General features: G+C 45.0%; 1 pseudogene; it reads right to left on the bottom strand.

Annotated features, from left to right (window-relative positions):
- Positions 1 to 6,663: 6,663 nt before the first annotated feature.
- LOC114495470 lies at positions 6,664 to 7,378 on the bottom strand (annotated as a pseudogene).
- Between the last annotated feature and the right edge of the window lie 6,105 nt (positions 7,379 to 13,483).

Genomic DNA, 13,483 nt, shown 5'->3' on the forward strand with positions numbered 1-13,483 from the left:
GTCAAGCCCTGGCTAGCGTAGCTCAGTGGATTGAGCGCGGGCTGGGAACCAAAGTGTCCCAGGTTCGATTCCCAGCCAGGGTACATTCCTGGGTTGCAGGCCATAACCCCCAGCGACCGCACATTGATGTCTCTCTCTCTCTCTCTCTCTCTCTCTCTCTCTCTCCCCCCACCTTCCTTCCCTCCCTAAAAATAAATAAATAAAATCTTCAAAAAAAAAAAAGTGTCAAGCCCTTCCTCAAGCACATTTTTTTTGAAAAGTTAGAATATTTTCCCAAAACTTGACTAACTCTACCAGGGAGAACTTTCCAGCACTCTGGTGGCACCCACATGTACCCACACTATCCCCTATGCCCTGGGGCACACAGCTGCTGATGGCCACACTCTGTGCCACCCCTGCCCCCAGGTGTCAGATTTGGAGTCTGGGAGCCCCTGAAATTAGGCTTCTGAGTCAGTGGGCTGGAGCCCAATTTCCTTGAGTCTCGAGTTATCTTTGAGTCGAGACACAAGGAAATTGTGTCTCATATGCTGGTCATTATATTTGAAAAATTATTTATAGCAATAATTTGAGGGCCAGAATGAAGGTAATTTCCTCCACAGAGAATTTGTGTTTGCTTCTTCCAGGAGCTGGGAGCATTGTCCATGCTGAGTTACCCAGGGCAAGGCTTGGGAATCCCTGGGTCACCCAGGCAGAGGGAGGCTGTGATTTTGGCAGGTTGATACACTTCTAGTTTACCCTCATCCTGGTTTACTAGGGGGAATGGGTCTCCTGGTAGACTTCCCATCTCCCTTTGGGTAGGCCCTGGGCTGTGATGGAGAACTAGTCACCTGAGGAGACCATGAAAAGGTGAGTTCACTCTCTCCTGTTAGGCAGAAGATGTGAATGAGAGGCCCTGTCTGCCCCCTCCTTGGTTCCTGTGACCTACAGAGTGATGCTGTCCCATCCTGTCAGTTCTATACAGAGGATGTTGTCAACATTTTTCCTATATTATTTCTTGTTTTCAGCAGGAGGGTTGCTGGAGAGTGTTCTTGCTATTATCAGGAAAAGATGTCCTGTTGTTTTAATTTGCACTTCTTTGATTAGTGGTGAATCCCAGCACCTCTTCTTATAGGGGTAGCATTTCACATTTCCTCTTGTGTGAAATGCCTATGTGTTCCCTGTGCACTCTTCACAGTTTCCTGTTTTTCTCTTCTTGATTTGCAGGTGTTCCTTAAATACTCTAGCTACAAATTCTGTGTTAATTTTATATAATGTCTTTTCCTAGTCTGTTATCCATCCAATCAGTACTTTTATGCTGATCTTTACTGAACATAAATCCTCAACTTTGATACAGGCAAATTCAACACATTTTTCTCCTCTGGAAAGTTTGAAATGTGTCAGTACTGTCCTTAATAACAGTTCAGACAAAACCAGTTCTTCCAGCACCATTTGACCTGCACAAAACAGTGGGTCTCTGACGTGCCTCTGTTGTTCACCAGGTTGTGTTTTCACAAGTTGCTTCATTTATCAGTTCCCAATAAAAAGCACAAGTCCCTCACATGTCTTGCTGCTAAACATATACCTCCTTCTTCTGTGCTTGTGAAGTTGTTTTAGATCTTCAGGCAGAGTGCAGATCTATTATGCTTCATCTTGCTTCAGCCTGCCATGCCAGTCTCCTGTTATTTTTGGACATTGATTCTATCATCCAACACTTTGGCTGTCCTAGTGTTTTCCACCTGGAACTTGGATGGATACTATGTCATCCATCCATTCTCCTGTCCAAGTAACTGGTAAGACATGGGACATGAAAGGACTAAGGCCAGAGCCCTGGACTGGGTCCTGGGCTGGAGGCCTCATTCAGGTAGACACTGATAAATTAGTGATAACATTCCACCAAACATTCTTTTTTTAAGCATATTTTATTGATTATGCTATTACAGTTGCCCCATGTTTCCTCCCCTTTATCCCCCTCCGCCCTGCACCCATGTCCCTCCAGCATTCCTAATCCTCTTAGTTCAAGTCCATGGGTCATACATATAAGTTCTTTCACTTCTCCATTTCCTATACTCTTCTTAACCTCCCCGTCTATTTTGTACCTACCAGTTAGGCTTCTTACTACCTATACCTTGTCCCCCATTCTCCCCTCTCCCGCTCCCTGCTGATAACCCTCCATGTGATCTCCATTTCTGTGACTGTGTTCCTGTTCTAGTTGTTGACTTAGTTTGTTTTGGTTTTTGATTATTAAAATTCAGTTTAATAATTGTGAGTTTGTTGTTATTTTACTGTCATAGTTTTTATCTTTTTCTTAGGTAAATCCCTTTAACATTTCATATAATAAAGGCTTGGTGATGATGAACCCCTTTCACTTGACCTTATCTGGGAAGTACTTTATCTGCCCTTCCACCCTAAATGATAGTTTTGCTGGAACATGTAATCTTGGACGTAGGTCCTAGCCTGTCATAACTTTGAATACTTCTTTCCAGCCCCTTCTTGCCTGTAAGGTTTCTTTTGAGAAGTCAGCTGATAGTCATATGGGAACTCCTTTGCAGGTAACTATCCCATTTTCTCTTGCTGCTTTTAAGATTCTCTCCTGAACTTCCAGCCAAGATGGAGGCATATGTAGATACACTTTGTCTCCTCACACAACCAAAAGAAGGACAACAACCAATTTAAAATTAAACACACACACACACACACACACAAACAGAGCTGCCAGAAAAAATCAAACTGCATGGAAATCTGACAACCAAGGAGTTAAAGAAGAAACATTCATCTAGACCAGTAGGAGGGGCAGAGAGTCAGGAGCCAGGGTGGAGAGGACCCCCACAAGGCAGCACCTGGAGGACTTGGCAGTCCCACATTAGCATGCAGATAAACCGGGAGGAACAACTGGGGAGCAAGACAGACCGCACAACCCAGGGTTCCAGCATGGGAAAAGAAAGCCTCAAACCTGTGGCTGTAAAGACCTGTGGGTGTTGCAATGGAAACTCCCAGCCTCACAGTAAAGTTTGTTGGAGAGACCCACAGTGTCCTAGGTTGTATAGAAACCCACTCACCCAGGAATCAGCACCAGAAGGGTCCAAATTGCTTGTAGGTAATGGGGGAAGTGACTGAAAGTGGGACAAGAGACGAGCAAGTGGCACTGTTCCCTCTCTGATACCTCCCCTACATACAGTGCCACAACACAGCAATGTGAGTTGCCCTGTCCTGACTAATACCTAAGGCTCCACCCCTTACAATGTAAAAGATACACTGAGACAAAGAAATATGGCCTAAATGAAAGAACAGATTGAAACTCCAAAAGTAGAACTAAGTGATGAAGAGATAAGCAACTTATTAGATGCAGAGTTCTAAAAACGGTAATTGGGATGCTCACAGAAATGGTCGAGTATGGTCACAAAACAGAGGGAAAAGTGAAAGCTATGCAAAGTGAAATTAAAAAAATATATAGGGAATCAAGAGTGAATGGAAGGAAACTGGTACTCAAATCAATAATTAGGAACAGAAGGAAGAACTAAACATTCAAACAGAACAGAATGAAGAAATAAGAATTTAAAAAATGAGGAGAGGCTTACAAACCTCCAGGACAACTTCAAACATTTCAACATCCAGAGCATAGGGGTGCCAGAAGGAGAAGACGAAGAGCAAGAAATTGAAAACATATTTGAAAAAATAATGAAGAAAACTCCCCCAGTCTGGCAAAGGAAATAGACCTCCATGAAGTTCCAGAAGCTCGGAGAGTCCCAAAAAAGTTGGACCCAAAGAAGCACACACCAAGGCACACCATGATTCCATTTCCCAAGATCAAAGATAAGGAGAGACTCTTAAGAGCAGCAAGAGAAAAGGGGACAGTTACCTACAAAGAAGTTCTGGTAAGACTATCAGCTGAAAAGAAAGGTCTCAAAAGAAACCTTGCAGGCAAGAAGGGACTGGAAAGAAGTATTCACAATCATGACAGGCTAGGACCTACATCCAAGATTATTCTATCCAGCAAAGCTTTCATTTAGAATGGAAGGGCAGATAAAGTGCTTCCCGGGTAAGGTCAAGCTAAAAGAGTTCATCATCACCAAGCCCTTATTACATGAAATGTTAAAGGGACTTATCTAAGAAAATGAAGATGATCAAAACTATGAACAGCCCTGGCTGGTGTGGCTTGGGGGATTGAGTGCCAACCTGTGAACCAAAGGGTCGCTGGTTTGATTCCCCGTCGGGACACATGTCTGGGTTGCAGGCCAGTTCCCCAGTAGGAGGCACACAAGAGGCAACCACACATTGATGTTTCTCTCCCTCTTTCTCTTTCCCCTTCCCTTCATCTAAAATAGATAAAATCTTTAAAAAAAAAACCCACTATAAACAGCAAAATGACAACAAACTCAAAAGTATCAACAAATGAACCAAAAAAAACAACAACAACCCAGAAACCAAAACAAACTAAGCAAACAACTAGAAAAGGAACAGAATCACAGAAATGGGGTTCACATGGAGGGTTATCAGTGGAGAGTGGGGAGAAAACACAATGGGGGAAAAGGTACAGGGAATAAGAAGCATAAATGGTAGGTACAAAATAGACAGGGAGAGGTTAAGAGTAATATAGGAAATGGAGAAGCCAAATAAATTATATGTATGACCCATGGACATGAACTAAGGGGGTGAGGATGCTTGTGGGAGTGGGGTGCAGGGCAGAAGGGCATAAGGGGGAGAAAAATGGGCAACTGTAATAGCATAATCAATAAAGCATACTTAATGAAAGAATCTAGCAATGATGCATAAATAAGTGGAACAACAACAACAACAACAACAAAAAGATTCTCTTCTTTCATCTTTGGTAATTTAATTATGATGTGTCTTCCTGTGTTCCTCCTTCAGTCCAACTTGTTTGGGACTGTCTGAGCTTCCTAGACTTGCATGTTTATTTCTTTGTGATACTTGTCACAAAGGACCCACCCTGGGTTGTGTGGTCTGTCTTGCTCCCCAGTTGTTCCTCCCGGTTTATCCACATGCTAATGTGGGACTGCCAAGTCCTCCAGGTGATGCTTTGCGGGGGGTCCTCCCCACCCTGGCTCCTGGCTCTCTGCCCCTCCTACTGGTCTAGATGAATGTTTCTTCTTTAACTCCTTGGTTGTCAGACTTCCATGCAGTTTGATTTTTCTGGCAGTTCCGTTTTTTCTTTTTTTTAAATTTTATTTTAAATTGGTTGTTGTCTCTTTTTTTGATTGTACAAGGAAGCAAAGCATATATACCTGCACCTCAATCTTGGCCAGAAGTTCCATAAATGTTCTTAAGGAGCATGCAATGCCTGAGCTGGGCTCAGTGCTGGGAAGACAGAGGTGGCAAATGAGATGAGTTCTTCTCCCTGAAAGGGTTCACCTTCAAATGGAGGAGACAGATGTAATTAAATACATGTTAGAAATTATAACATACACTTGTTCAGTGTTTTTGGTTTGACAAAGAACTCCCTCACTAATTGTCTCTTTTGAGCCCTATTTGGGATAGGTGTCAAACAGGAATAAATTTACTGAACCACAAACCATCCTCTGTTTTCCAAATTATCCTTGGGATTGTTAGGAAATTAGTCAAATATTTTGCTGAAATTCAAGTACATCGTGTCTACAGTACTCTTGGAAGTATTTCACACAGAGGAGGTCAATCTGGCCTGAATTGTTCCTTGGGAATGCATGCAGCTCCCCTTCCTGTTTTTTAAATTATTTGTTCACAGTTTGCTGCCAGCGTCAGTGTAGCACTCCTCCTCAAAAGTCTGGGAGGCAAGTTCTCTCGGTTGTGATGGAGTTTATCAGGACCAGTTCATTCAAGAACATGAGCTGACAGTTCTCATTGTTTATCCAAGGAGGGTATTTTCCCTTCACCCAGCAATTCAGGGGAGTCTAGGAAAGCCCTCTTTTGGGGTCCACTGCCTGATGTGGCAATGTTTTTTCTCCAGCTGGGGGGTCCTGTCCAATTAACAAATTATAAAAATCATTTAGTGGGTCATGACCAGCACTTCCTTTGAAATGAAGTGTAAAAAATAGAATTAAAAATATTAGGGAACACACAGAGGTAATAAGTGCATGCACATCTACATGTGCTGGGCTAAGATCTAAAATACGTCTCTTACTGTGGGTCTCAGTCAAACTGAAGTTCGAAAGCTGCTGACATAGTAGTCACGTTCGTCCTCCTGAGTCGGGTACAACCCGGTTCAGCTGTGTTACTTGGGGCACATGCTAAACATACGAGAATTTCCTCCACAAAATAAGGTGGTAATACCTGTCTTCTTGGGTCATTATGAGGATTAAATGAAATAATAAGAGCAAATTGCCTAGTTCAGCACCTGGAACGTAACACGTTGGGATGATGTGGCTATTTTCCAGTTTTCAGGACATGCACACATGGCCTGTTCCTTTGTCACTCCCAGTGCTATGAATTGCACTTCTGATTCTGTATTCTCCATTCTCTATTCAGTACTTTGGAGAAGCAAGTCTGTGGCTTTCTAGCAATCCTGGATTTTATGGATATTCCTTCCTCATCTCAGGGGGTTTCGAGGCTCATAAACCTGTTTTTCCCACCACTGGATACCAGTGTCACCTTCAGTTTGGGGGCAGATCTGTGTGCCCAGCCCCTCACCCCCACCCCACACTGGGATATGGGGCTCCCTGATCCCTCTAGTTATTGAAGTGGGGGTGAGGGAAGGGTTCTTTTTTTAAAGTAGGCTCTGACAGATGATAGATCCAAATTGCCAGATTTGTTAACATTTGTCCATTTCTAAACCATCCTTATTGAGAATCATATACACGGTCCCAGCACGCTCAACCATAGTCCCACAGAACAACCATGGCATCTCGATTCATATTTACACCTATAAAGAGCTGGTAATGTTTGAGATTAGCAATGGCATGCTTACTTTGTTCTGCAGCCCCTGTCATAAAAGGCTTTACTCTTTCTGGTCTTTTCTCATTTCCCTTTGATTGATTTCATGTAATCTTTGATGTACTTCTTTATCTTTGTAATGGTTTAATATGTTCATTGATTTTAGAGATAGAGGGGGAGAGAGAAACATCAATCGGCTGCCTCCAGTATGCCTGACCAGACAAACCTGCAACCATTCGGTATGCAGGACAACACTCCAACCAGCTGAGCCACCTGGCCAGGGCTTTGATGTGCTTCCTGTAGGCTTCTTTTGTGAAGCGAGTTTCCTGCAAATAATGGTTTGTGACAATACCAACACCAGTGACTACTGTGCCCTTGGGGTCCTCAGCGGAGGCATTTCCACCACTGAGTGAGTCATCCATGTCACCTCTGTCCTACTGACCATCTTCCCCTCCGGCTCCAGGCACAGTCTGACTGCAATCTCCCAGATGCTGTGGATGTGGGAGAACATCTCTTTGTGCCTGGTGAGGTCCTGGATGATGATCGTGAAGGAGTTGGGAAGGAAATGACAGCAGCTTAGCCTGGAGCTCATATAGCCAGGTGGCACTGGGTTGGGGGGACCAGAAAAAAGCTTTAGTTTCTCATTCTGATTACAAAATACATTAGAAGCACATGGCATAGAAAGTGAACCTTGCCCTGGCTGGCATAGTTCAGTGGATTGAGCGCAGGCTGCGAACCAAAGCATCGCAGGTTCGATTCCCAGTCAGGGCACATGCCTGGGTTGCAGGCCATGATCCCCAGCAACCGCACATTGATGTTTCTCTCTCTCTCTCTTTCTTCCTCCCTCCCCTCTCTAAAAAATAAATAAATAAAATCTTAAAAAAAAAAGAAAGTGTGCCTTTCCAGTAATTTCATTTCTGACGACAAACTGCAGAAACAGTTGAGTACCTGGCCCATCTTATCTGTAGTGGGATACTGGTGTATAAACACACTACCAGCAGCACATGTAAAATCAGTAGAAATGTTTGCTGTAATCACATGATTTGAAGCACAGTGACCTGCAGAGAATGGAGTGGGATGAGGGGGCTTACGTTGTGCTGGGGGAACCCCACTGCCATCCCTGCAACGTTCCTTCAGCTGCGGTTGGCTGAAGGGGACAGAAGGCGACTGCAAGGAAACACTTCACGTTGGCTTTCCTCAGGCTGGGAATGAGGGCAGAGAAGGGGAAGAACTAGAAGGTGGTGAGTCATTGCTGTGGTGACAACAGAGGCCAGTGAGGTAAACCTGTGGGAAAGGGCTGCACACACCCCATCTTCAGTGACTCCAGGAGAGGGCCAGCCACCCTCCCTCCACACCACCGCTGCTCCCACCACCACTGGTGTGGTGCCCAGGCCAGAGCTCAGGGACCAGCTCCTGCAGGTGGCACATGGCAGTGGTCCTCCTGGACATCTCCTCAGAGCAAAGCCCTTTCCAGAGATACAGGAGACAGCTGATTATATCTCCCTCCTCTTTTCCTCCAGTTCATTCCCCCTAGAAAAAGTGGGTTGAAAGAACAGAAAGAACAACTTACTTAGGAGGATGTCTCAGAAAACCTGTTTGATAAATATATGTTTCAACTAGACTTGAAATGCATCCTCTCCCCAAACCATCTGCCTAAAGGTGCTACCCCTTTCCAGCGAGTAACTGGCATCCTGGCATCACTATCTTTGGCTACACATCCTGTGGCCCAGGCTCCTTCCTAACACCTTGTTAAGTTCTTTTGTTCAAGGCTGAGATGTCTTCAATCCACCATTACTCAAAGCACACCACTGTGTGTCCCTGTTTAAGAAATTATATGCAAAAGAGCTGGGGTGGGCTTTACCACCGGCCATCTGGACGCTGGCTTTATGCCAAGCCTAGGCAAGTGCCCTGCATACAAGGAGACTGCTTCTTTCCAGTGGAAGCTTGGGAAGTGGGATTTGCTATGTGAGGACAAGTTTCTTGTGGCTGCAGGGAGATCATGCATTTGTTTTATGGATGCTGCCTCAGTGCCGGAAGGCATCTGATTTCTGCAAGTCCCTGACTCAGGCTGAAGGCTGCCAGAGGTGCCCATGCCAGCTCGAACTTACCTCTTCTACCTCCTGTCCACCAGCCTTGACAGTGCTATCTTCTCACCCCCAGGCAAGCTTGTGTGGCCTTTAGAGATCCTGATGCAGTGCACCCACTGCAACAGCTGATTCCAGAAAGGCCATAGCTGTGTATCAGGAATACTGTGACACATCCCCTCCCCACCTCATCCTTCCCCTCTTCTGAAAATGTGTGTGGAATGCTGCATCCAACTTGAAGAGTTGAGTATAGCAGGATCCTTGCTTTCAGTGAGCAAATGTGACTCAGTCTTACCCTCTAGCTCTAGATATGCTTGCTGTCTGCGCTCCCTCTGCCCCCGCTCTCTCCAGAACCAACAAAACCTGCAGTGGAATGGTGCCCCTACAAAAGGTGTGCCCACATCCTAACTCTGAAACCTATGAATGTGAACTGAGTTGGAAAAAGGGTGCTTACAGATGCAATTAAGAATCTTGAGATGAGATCATTCTGGATTAGTGGATGAGCCCTGAATCCAATGACAAGTGTCCTAAGAGACACTGAAACAGAATAGAGGGCCTTGTGAAGATGGAGGCACAAACCAAAGAACACCTGGAGCCACCAGGAGCTGGAAGAGGCAAAGGATCAGGCCCTGGAGTCCCTGGAGGAAGCACAGCCCTACAGATATCCTGATTTTGGACATTTGGCCTTCAGACCTGTGAGACAATAAATTTGTTCTTTTAAGCCCCCCAGCTGGTGGCAATTTGTTATGGTGGCCCCAGGGGAACTAACACACCAACTGTGACAGATCCAGTGGTGCAGTCCCAGTCCTGCTCCACCCCACCCAACAGCAGCACTTGGAGGTGGCTATCCATCCTTCAGATGCCTCCCTCTCTGCTTTCATGACCCCACATGCTGTGTTCCTGCCTCATAGGATGCTTTCCCAGTCTTTCCTGCTGGATCCACTACTTCTACCTGACTTCTGAATGTTAGAGGCCCCAGCTCAACCTTCATAGATCCCCTTGGTGAAATCATCCAGTTTCACAGCTGTAAACACCATCCACATGGTAGACACTCTGGGATTGACCTCTGCAGGAATCTGGCACACAAGGGGCTCTCAAAAACTCTTTGGAGAAAGAGTGAATCTTTTTATATGAATCCCTATTTTATTGATTTATTTTAAAGATTTTGTCTTATTTATTTTTAGAGAGAGGGGAAGAGAGGGAGAAAGAGAAGGAGAGAAACATCAATATGTGGTTGCCTTGAGTGCCCCCTACCAGAGACATGGCCCACAACCCAGGCATGTGCCCTGACTAGGAATCAAACCAGAGACCCTTTGGGTCTCAGGCCAGCATCCAATCCACTGAGCCACACTAGCCAGGGTTATTTTATCTATTTTTTAATCCTCACCAAAGGATATATTTTTAATTGATTTTTAGAGAGAGAGGAAGGGGGAAAGAAACATATATGTGAGCAAGAAGTACCAATCAGTTTTCTCCCATATATGCCCCAACTGGGAATCGAACATGCAACCTAGGTGTGTGCTCTGACTGAGAATCAAACCCACAACCTTTTGGTGTAGGGGAAAATGCTGTAACCAACTGAGCAACCTAGCCAAGGTAGAAACCCCATTTTAAATGTGTTTACCATATTCACTTCAAAATCACTTTTAGATTTACTTCCTGCTCTTCTCATAAAGCCCTGTGGCTTTTGAGTGACTGGGTGCTAGTCCCTCAGCTTTTTTATGGCAGAACCTGGTCTCTGGATCTTCCATGTGTCTCCTAATCCCCCTGACAAGGTGGGAGGTCCCCGATGGCTCATTCCACTGATCATGCTCCTCTAGGATTTCTCTGCAGAAGACATCCAGTCCATGTGACTCTGTCCTTGATTAGAAAGGCTTCTAGCAAGGCTTTCTCTCTAGAATGGGTTGGCAAAGTATGACCCCTGGGTCAAATCTGGCCAGCCACCTGTTTTTGTAAAGGAAGTTTCACGGGCACACAGCCATGCTCATTTGTGTCCCCACCATCTGGCTGTCCATGCACCAACAGCAGAGCCGAGTAGCTGTGACAGAAACCAGAGAGCCCACAGAGAAAAACTTATTTACTCCCTGGCCCTGTACAGAAACAGCTTGCTGACTTGGCTTTGGAACATTTGAATAAGGTACAGTGAAGGCTTGCCCCTCCATGATTTGTTTGCACAGTCTGTTCTAAATCTATTCTGGAATAGAGTAAGATGTGACCTTATTTTTTTTTTTTAAGAATTTATTTAGAGGGGAAGTGAGGGAGAAAAAGAGGGAGTGAAACATGGATGTGTGAGAGAAATATCAATTGGTTTCCTCTTACACATGCCCCAACCAGGACCGGACCCACAGCCAGGCATGTGCCCTGACTGGGAATCGAACCAGCAACCTTTTGTTTTACAGGACAATGCCCAACCACCTGAGCCACACCAGTCAGGGCAAAGTGTAATTTTTTCTGCTTTCCCATTTATCACACTCAAGGGCTTTGAAAGTGTGTGAATCCTATTACATTCATGAAGGTTTCCACGATCATTAACAACCTTCCTCCTCCCTCCTGATCTCAAGAGGAGGCTTTGATTAATAAGGTTCTATGCTTCATGAGGGCCTTCCAACATCTGTGACACTTCCAGGTTTCTCTCTTGTGTGGCCTTGGATGGGTCCTGAGTGTCCAGTTTTGGCTGAAAGCATTCCCACTCTGGATCCTTAATGCTCCTTCAAAGGTATGAATACTGTGATAGGTGATGATGACATGGGACTGGCACATCTCCCTGCACTCTCGCCTGGGACAGAAGGGCTTTTCTCCAGAGTGAATCCTCAGAGGAACCAAGGGTTGGGGGCTTTTACACTCATGGGCTTCTCGCCACTGTGAACTCCACAGTGTAGTTAGTACTGTGGGGTTCAGAACAAGCCACCAAGATGTGCCTCAGTGGTATGCAGATCATTTCATGCTAAAAGCAGCACCTACCGGCTCAAGAGAAACTTCTGCCCCTTCCTTAACTACCTAGAAGAACTTGAGTTAAGAGCCTTGCCCATAAGAAGAGATTACCGGAAATAACCTCTTTTGACCTATCTTCAGGGCAGGGAAAACTACTAATCACTAACATGTGTTCTCTCTGTGATGGCCCTTTGAAGCCCCCAAGGCACCTCACCTTAGCTCAGAATGTCAGAACCCATGTTCCTTTTTGTCTCTGAACTTCTCACGTATGTTGGATTCCCATACGTATGTATGTGATTAAACTTGTTTATTTTCTCTTGCTAATGTGTCTCATGTCTATGTGATTATCAGACCAGCCAAAAGAAACTTGAGGGTAAAGGAACCCTTCCTCCTTCCTCACAGTGTAACACATCAAAGCTCTTCCACACTTATGCCTGATGCACATGGCCTATTTAGGCTGTGAACTGTCTGGCATGTAATAGGTGTGACTGTCTCTGAACTTTTTCCTACATTCTTTATGTTCTAATCAGCTTCTCTCTAGTGTCCACTGAGTGGACAAAAAAAGGGGCCACATCATAAACCTGACAAGCTCAGAGGAGGCCAGCGTGTTGGGCCCTACAAACTCAGAGACTGAGAGTAACCACATAGGATGGTCTGAACATAAAAATTCCTAACTAAAAGCAAATTATGGTGGGGAGTCATGCCCTAAGCCTGTAGCTTCCAGGCAAAGGTCAGCCTGTACCTCAAGTGAGCCTGACTACTGTTTCACATTTGAGCTAACATATCTTTGAAATGTCAGAGTAATCTCCTTCTCCAGATGCCTCAAGGCACAACCACAGGCACCAGAGCAGAGACCACAGAGCCCCTCACTGTTGTCTTGTTCCCTGCACACCATCTCCGTGTGCTGTACATGTTAACCATGAACTATTCTGTACCCACCAGTGGAAAAGAAGTATGTGTCCCTCCATTTTACTCTTTACCCAGTCTCAGGGAATTTTCTCCCCACTTTGCTTTCTTGCCCTGCACCTTAATCTATTAAATCTGCCACCAGTGGATTTTGTGTAACCTCTTTTGCATCTCTTCCTTTATTCTAATGTATAAAATAAGCTGCAAAACTGCCATTCTCCAGAGCATTTTCTTAATCCAAGAGATTTTGCTTCCCAGCAACTATCACCAGTTTGGCTCAAATAAACTCATAAAAATTCTCTACAGGTTTGAACATTTCTTACATCAACAACCATTTGATCAATAATAAAAGTATTCTCCTGAGAAGAGGCCTCTCCACCCTCCTTGCAGATATCCAGATACGCTCCTTCCATCACGTGTGTGCTTGCTGATGGGGAGCAAGGGCCTTGTCCTGGAAGGTTCTCCTACACTTGTTACATTCATGGAGCCTTTTCCATTACGAAGTACTAATGAGTGGCTTCAGTGACTCAGCACTTGACTGCCTCCCATGTGTGTTGTAAGCTGTGAGGTAGGGCTAAAGGTTTTGCCACGTTGCTCACACTCAAAGGCCTTCTCCCTGCTGTGGATAGTCACAGCCCTGGACACAGTTTCCCACAGTTTATGCCAGCCTGGGGTTTCTCTTGGGTGTGAAGGTGAGAACAAGTGTCTGTTTCTCCACGTTT

The sequence above is a fragment of the Phyllostomus discolor genome, chromosome 4, assembly GCF_004126475.2.
Source record: "Phyllostomus discolor isolate MPI-MPIP mPhyDis1 chromosome 4, mPhyDis1.pri.v3, whole genome shotgun sequence".
Lineage (NCBI taxonomy): Eukaryota > Metazoa > Chordata > Mammalia > Chiroptera > Phyllostomidae > Phyllostomus > Phyllostomus discolor.